General features: G+C 36.6%; 1 pseudogene; it reads left to right on the top strand.

Moving 5' to 3' along the window:
- Positions 1–5,933: 5,933 nt before the first annotated feature.
- On the top strand, positions 5,934–6,052 carry LOC123390850 (annotated as a pseudogene).
- The last annotated feature ends 2,031 nt before the right edge of the window (positions 6,053–8,083 follow it).

Below are 8,083 nucleotides of genomic sequence, written 5' to 3'. Positions count from 1 at the left end.
CATCCACATTACAAGGTTTTTGTAAAGTTCATTTCAGTTATGTAGATAAAATATATGACACATGACTTGGCACATAGTAAAGCGTAAGTGGGGGCTGTAATGATTGGATTCATGATAACTGTCTCCCTTAAACATTACAGCAACCATCCAAACTTGATGGCCAGTAACATGTCCGCTTTATGAAGCAGGAGGCATGGCACTGTAAAAAATAATTGTTTTTCAAAGCACAAACACAGTGTGCCTCTAGGGTGAGAGATTTTGCCATAACACTAAATAATATAATAATATGATTTTTACAAAATGAAATTATGCATTTAATTTTTTTAAAATCATGGTTTTTCTTCATTTAAATAAACAGTATTCTTTGCCATTGTGTAAATGTATGCAGAAACTAAGCATCAAAACAGCTGATGTCTGTTTACCACTTTAGCCACTGAAATTTAGATGAGAATGTGCTACCATCTTCACATTCCTGAGAACTGAGAACCCTTGGGCAGGTTGACTCCCGAGACACGTCACTTTGAGTGTGGCTTTCTTTAATGACACCAAATGTTAACAATACAAGGACTGACTCTGAGTTTCCCCCTCCCAGAAAAAATGTGGAAGTACACATGGGGAAACTATTTCCTTAGTCACTAGACTTTTTGATGGAAAGCATTAGTACATTGTGGGTTAAAGGATGCATTTATTGCTGAATGTTACTCTGAAAGGTACTTACAATTGCAGTGAAGGAATTTGTAATATTTAGTAATGGTGGGACTAGAGTGAGTCATGAGTGAGAGAGGGAGAGCCAAGAAAAAATAAATAACTTATAAAATGTTGGACAGGTCAACTGTACATTAGAGTGTTTTCTTCACATAATTTCAATTTTGTGTTTTCCATTAAATAAGAAGGTTGCCTTTTAATTGTGTGTTATTTCATCAATTTGAGTACTCTTTTAGTAAATATTTTATGGGAAAAGTTTTATTAAGCACTGACTATATAACATGCACTCTTCTTAGGCCTTGGGACACATTGTAAAATGAAACAAGACATAATTCCTGCTCTGACAATCAAGCAGGGAAGACAGATAAAAGATACATTTTAGATAAAGGGTACACAGGGAGAGCTTATCTTGTCTGGTAGGTCTTGGAGGACCTTGCAAAAATTCACTATACTCTAAAGCAGGTCTGGTTCTGTGCATTCATTCATTTATTCGCCCATCCTTTCCTGCAGCAATGTGTATTGTTTTCCTCCAGTTAGGTGTGCTGTGTTCTAGGCTTTAAGGATTTAGGAAGAAACAAAAACTCTGTAAGACAAGGGAATAAATAAACAGGTAAACAAATGTGTAAGATTATCTCAGGTACTGGTGAAGGGTAAGAAGGAGGAAGAGAAAATTGAAACAGGATGGTATGTTAGGGGCTGATCTGGGAAGGTCTCTCCGAAGAGATGACACTTTAGATGACCCTTAAATTGAGAGGAACCAGACATGCAAAGAGCCATTTAAAGATATTCTCAGTGTTTCTCCTCCCTTAAATCATTCACAAAGCTTCAAGTGAATTCTAGTAAAAAAAAGTAGAGCCTTTTTCAGGGATGTTTTGAGAGGCAAAGGCAAAATTGCTAAGCAAACCACCTTTTCCAGCTGAGGCCAGAAGAGGATAACAATCATGGATAATAGCTGGACAATATCTGGACAATAGCTGTATCAAACAAAATAATTTCCAAGGTAACAGAGACTTTGGAATGCTAGCATGAGAAAGCAGTGAGGGCAGATGAATTAGAAGTTTTACTTATACTAACTACACAAGTGGTAGTAATGGAGAAAATCCTGGAAATACTCGCAGGACATGTGGAAGATGGATTTTTTTTTTTTTTTTTTTTACAGATTTTATTTATGTATTCAAGAGAGAGATAGCAAGAGAGAGCATGAACAGGGGATTGGGGGAAACGGAGGCGGAGGGAGAGTAGTAGGCTCCCTGCTGAGCAGGGAGCCCAAGGCTGGGCTTGATCCCAGGATCCTGGGATCATGATCTGAGCTGAAGGCAGACGTTTAACCAACTGAGCCACCCAGGCATCCCTGGATAGATGGTTTTTGACCAGAAGTTCATTAATCCTGTCAGTTTAGTTATAAAAAGGAAGTATGACCTCATTTTGTTGTCATATCCTGGGAAGTCCAGAATATGTAGATTAAATGTAGCTGTATTTTTATTCAACATACAAAGACTACTTACGCTGTAATAATTGCTAACACTTACTGAACATTAACTATGTGTCACCGTCCCCTCTAAGTGCTTACATATGTTAACTCATGTAACACTCATGACATTTCCATGAGGGAGCTACTATAATGGAGGAGAGAGGAGTTAGAGAATTTGCCCACGTTCACAGCAGATGTTGAAGAGTCAAGCCCAAGCAGTTCAGAGCTGGGGCTCTCACTCATTTTGCAAACTTGTTTTTTATGCCACAACTATGATTCTTCTCATCAGCCACTAGGTAAGTCCCAAGGCGGTTTTCATCACGTGATGAAGAGTTCATTGTGAGGGAGAGAGAAAGAACAATGAGGGGCAGAGAGCAACAAAGAGAATGAGAGAGAGCTAGCAAATGTGTGGGTAGATGGCACCACCAGATTTAATCCTCTGAAAAAAATCTGAAGAAGGAAAAGAATGATTTTTCAAGTATTAGTCCACATGTAGTCCCTATTTCTCTCAAGTCTCAAAGCAAACAAACATGGTATTTTTAGCCCTATTTTTAAAATGAAGACGTTAAGCTCGGAAAAGTTCAGAAACTTGGGTCTGCCTTATGCCTAAATCTACATTTTTCCAGTACTGCTCCCTAAGGGTGTTTGTAAAAAAAAAAAAAAAGAAAAGAAAAGAAAAGAAAAAATAAAGCCATTATTTGACCTGTTGTCTAGTCCTAGTTTGATAATGCTGTGATAGGATTTCATATCCAAAGAGAGATTGAAGGGAGTTTTTTATTAAAGACTAAAACTGGGGGAGCCTGGGTGGCTCAGTGGGTTAAAGCCTCTGCCTTCAGCTCAGGTCATGATTCCAGAGTCCTGGGATCGAGCCTTGCATCAGGCTCTCTGCTCGGCGGGGAGCCTGCTTCCCTTCCTCTCTCTCTCTCTGCCTGCCTTTCTGCCTACGTGTGATCTCTGTCAAATAAATACATAATATCTTTTAAAAAATAAAATAAAAAAAGACTGTAAAAATGTACTGTAAAGTAAATTTAACCTTATAAAAATCTACATGATCTACAACCAAAATAAATTCATGGAAGAAGTGAGGACATGCCAGTGTTCTCAGCATAAGGCTAGGAGCCCTCTTGGTGTCAACTTTTATATAATTGATTTTCTTCTATTTATTTTCTTCTTGTGTGATTTTATTTTATTTTTGTTCTGAGTAGTTCTGTGACCAGATTCTATAAATTCTAGTATGTAGGATTTAAATTTTAAGTGTTTTAAGTATTTTTCAGTGGTAAAAATTTCTGTTTCATCTGCAATAGATCCCTTTCGCAGCATTAAAATAAAACTTTATTTTTGTTTCTGATCATTCTTTAAATAACTGTATTTTGTTTTACATATTCCTTTCATTCATAATTTTGTGTATATTTTCAAATTATTATAACTTTAATTATTATATATTATAAAATAAGCCTTCGAAACTTGTCTGCTATGCTTTGTTTAATTTACCTTTTTTCTTTTTGTCTGAAGTTGTTATTGGCAAACCTTTTCTTTTGCTTAAGCGTGGTTTGTTTTCATTTATTCTCAGCCTTTCAAATCAATATGTTCATTAACTAATTAGTAATTTTGTTTTAGAAATGTCTCTTAAAAGCAGTATTGATAATTATTTTTTGAGATGCACTTGGAGACTCCCTGCCTTTAGGGAAGTTCAGATCATATACGTTTACTGAAAAATTTTTCATAATTTGACTTTTTTTATATACTTAATTTATTTATATTTATTCTTTCTTTACTTGCTTATTAGTACATGGAGTATCTTTAATTTAATTTCACATTTAAAATTGTTTGTGAGGAAAAAGGCTCTTTTTTCTATGACATCAGTTATTTCCTAATACGATTTGAGACATTGTTAACTTGTTGATTCATACTTATCTAAAATAAGTTTTTTACTTACTTTTATAGAAAAAAAAAAGACCATCCATGTTGGCTTTTGTTTTATTATCTTTAATCTGAAGAAGGAAACCCTGTGTTTGCTTATTGTTTTGTTGGTCATTATGAATTAAACTTCTTTAAAACATTAATTTAGAATAATCATTAGCTTTAACTCTTTACATTTGTAAGTAAGGTTTTATTTTATGTTTTTCTCTAATGTTCATTGATTTCTTTGATCGCCATAAGGTTTTTTACTTTTAATATTTTGTGTTAAGCCTGTATTAGTTTTATATCACTGAGTAATAAATTAACACCAACTTAGTGCCTTAAAATAACACAGATTAATTTTCTTACAGTTTCTGTGGGTCAGGAGTCCAGGCATGGCTTAGATGGATTCTATGTTAAGAGTCTCACTAGCCTGAGATCAAGATGTATTTTGATGTGAAACTCCTAGCTGAGGTTCTGGGTTTTCTTCTGAAGGCGCTGGTTGTTGACAGAATTTAGTTTTCTGCAGCTGTTGAACTGAGACCCTTGACTCCTAGAAGTGACCTTTCATCAGAAATGGCCTTTCTTAAATCCAGAGTTTGATTCTCTAAGATCTGGAGGAGTGTGCAAGCTCCTGCTTCAGATCAGTCTCACCTTCTGATTCTGATCTCTCTAGACCCTGTTTCAAGGGCTCACCTGATTAGGTAAGGCCCACCCAGGGTATCTGCCTTTAATTAACTACAAGTTAATTACACCTGCAAAATCCTTTTACTTTGTCCTGTACCATAGCCTGATCTTCATGGTGGTTTGCTGTCATATTTTTAGGACCTCCAACACTCAGCGTCACTGACACAGTATGTGTAATAGGGGATGACAATCTTGGGAGACTTGGAATTCTGTCTACCACAAGATCTAATTTAAATCCTATCAGTTCTACGTGGCCTTTGAAGAAATATTTTTAGAGACGTCCTTGAGGATTTCTTTCCATATGAGTATCTTTCCTGGCATTTGAAAAAAAAAAAAAATCTGTGATACATTCTTTTTCTTTAAAAGTTTGTGAAAGTGTCATATATAGATAAATGTAGAAGAAAATGTATGATATGGGTAAATTTGTAATGAAATATGTATTCTAAAACATCTAATTTTAATACCTGTTGTTATTATAAATTAACATAGCATTATAAAAAGTTAATTTGCCTTGGGGCGCCTGGGTGGCTCAGTGGATTAAAGCCTCTGCCTTCAGCTCAGGTCATGATCCCAGGGTCCTGGGATCGAGCCCCACATCGGGCTCTCTGCTCAGCAGGGAGCCTGCTTCCCCCTCTCTTTCTGCCTCCCTCTCTGCCTACTTGGGATCTCTGTCTGTCAAATAAAAAAAAATTTAATTTGCCTTGAATTGTTTATGCTTTTAGGGCTGGTAATCCCACTTTTATTAATGATCTACCCTAGGAAAAGGAAGACAAGGAGAAACCCTTCTGTACAAAAATGTTTATTTTAATACTTTATTATAGTAAATGTGTGAACAAGTTACAAGTTGGGGAAATGTTAAGGCACTTAGAGTGAACTCCATAGATATATATTGTATAATAAACATAAATACTGTAAGTGGGGGGTGGCACCTGGCTGATTCAGTCAGTAAAGCGTATGGCTCTAGATCTTGGGGTCATGAGTTCAAGCCCTGCATTGGGTATAGAGATTGCTTAAATAAACTTAAAAAAATATTTTAAAAATATAAATACCATAAGAGTACAAAAGATATATACAGAATATGTGAGATATAGAACATAAAATTATAGGTACACTATGACTACAACTATGTGAAATAGGAAGTGGTAACTGCAGGGCTAGAATAATTTGTGGAATCGCTTCTCAGCCTTTTGGCTAAGATCAAGTGTAGAATAATTTGTGGAAAAGCCCTTGATGAAACAGGTTAACATATCAGATATATATTTTTAAATAATTTGTTTAAGTCTACCAATAGGTTTATACAATGTATAGAACAAAATTAAGTCAGATTCTCAAGTGTCTGGAAAAGAGTAGGTGTGGACCTCCTTGACTTCTGATTCCCTTTCATCTGAAATCTGCTGAGCCTTTACTAAGTGAAGGGTGAAATCTTCCTCTGCCATTGATGAGAACTAAGTGAATTATAGTGGGAGTAGATAGACCTGGCCCTTCCCTTCATGATGATGACTAATTGACAAACCGTCTTGATGGGGTGTGACCTAGGGCTGACCCTTGATGACTGGGGATAGATTAAATACAGAATGCTCACTTTTCCTTGCTTTTCTATGAGATTTCATCTGGGACTGGTCTATTGTTAGCAAGAAGGAATTACTAGATCCTTTTAATAAATATATCAGTACTGAAGCTACCTGAGATGATAGTTTAGTTATAAAGTCAATTCTCTCGTCCTGGGCAGAAACTTTTCCAGTGCCTGTGTGAGAGATATCCCTATCTTGCCCCTGCCATGTGTAATGTAAACTTTTTACCACTGAGTGTAGCCTGTGTTTTTTATTAAAAACAAAAACAAAACTTCTTTGACCACAGACCACTTTTCATGGAACAGATCTTAATAGATTGTCCTCAGAAACACAATTTGGGAAAGACTGAATCATAAATAATCCTTTAATCCTCATATAAAGGGTCATGTCAAATAAAGAAATTTGAGATGTGTAAGAGAGATTATATTTGTTTTTCAAGGTCGCAAGGGGGTTAAAAACTAGAATAAAAGAATAAAATTAGAGTGAGTTAGGTAACTATGTAAAAAGATGGCTTTATTTTAGAAGTCAAGCTTTCTCCAACATGGATTTAATGATCATTTATTGTGAATACTATGAAGAAGATTCAAGAATTAGACAGGAACTTAGAAGAGTTAGGAAGATTTGTGATTTTCAGCCCTGTCTGAGCATCAAAATCTTCTGAGAAGTTTATTTATAAAAGAGAGGGAAAAAAGGAAGGAAGGGGGCAAAAAAATAAAAAATGACAACAAAAAACACCTGGGCCCCATCTAAGCCCTACTGAATTGGAGTATCTGGATTTGGAGCCTAGAAATTTGAATTTTGAATAAGCTTCTTGGTGATTCTTTTCTATACAGTTAAGAGAATAGCAAATGAAAACAAATGAGCCAAATGGCTTTTTAAGGATACTCGCACCCATAAAAATCTGTTTCCATGGTACAAACAACAGTATGGCAAATTAGGCAATTAGGAATGCTGAGTAAATGACATTGCTTGTCATTTGAGAATCAGAGAGCAGAGACCTTGTTTCTGAGATCTTCCAGTGCAGGAGCAATGGGAATGGTTTGTGCTACTGAATTCATTATTCTGAAAGCGAGATGGGAGTGATGAGAGCTAGGGGAGGAGGAGGTGACCTGGGAGGGCAGCTTTGGAAGCTGACTCCACCCATGTACAATCCCTTCCTTGCTGTACGAAATGAAGATTTTGATTGCTTGCATGTGTGGCTTGTTGCCTCATGGAGTTTAATGAGGTTCATCCCGTACAGAGAAGCTGCAGGACTTCTCGGATGGTTGTTACAGGGAGTGGCTTCTTGATTACGGCGATCCATTAATCTGCCAGCAAGGGTCTGGCTGGATGTGGCTTTACTGCCCAAGTTCTGACTGGTTTTGCCCAAACCAAGGGAGTGACCTTTCATAGTGTTTGCCCCAAGTTGCCGTCAGTTTTAACAGCAAATCTTAGTTCTGCCTAGTATTACATAGAGATCTAGGAAAAGAAGCAGCCCCTCGTTCGTAGAAGAGTGCACTTAGACACTCTTCTAGGTGACTAGGAAACGTGGATACCCCTCTCAGAAATCCCAGTCTCTTCACCCAGGTGTGTGTGAGATCACTGTTCCCAAGGGATGCCTGAAATCTGGGCAGCTGGAAGTTTTTTGCCAGATCCATTCTTCTTACTCATTTATCTGTATTTGTCAAGTGTAACTCTGTGCCATTGGCTACACTGTGGACACTGATAAAGTTATTGGTGAAAACAGTCAGTAGTTAACCATCTGGTTAAA

This window comes from Mustela putorius, unplaced genomic scaffold (assembly GCF_011764305.1).
Source record: "Mustela putorius furo isolate JIRA1106 unplaced genomic scaffold, ASM1176430v1.1 tig00000145_pilon_pilon_pilon, whole genome shotgun sequence".
Taxonomy (NCBI): domain Eukaryota; kingdom Metazoa; phylum Chordata; class Mammalia; order Carnivora; family Mustelidae; genus Mustela; species Mustela putorius.
Note: the sequence above shows the minus strand (reverse complement) of the source record. Positions and strands in the feature narration are given on the sequence as shown.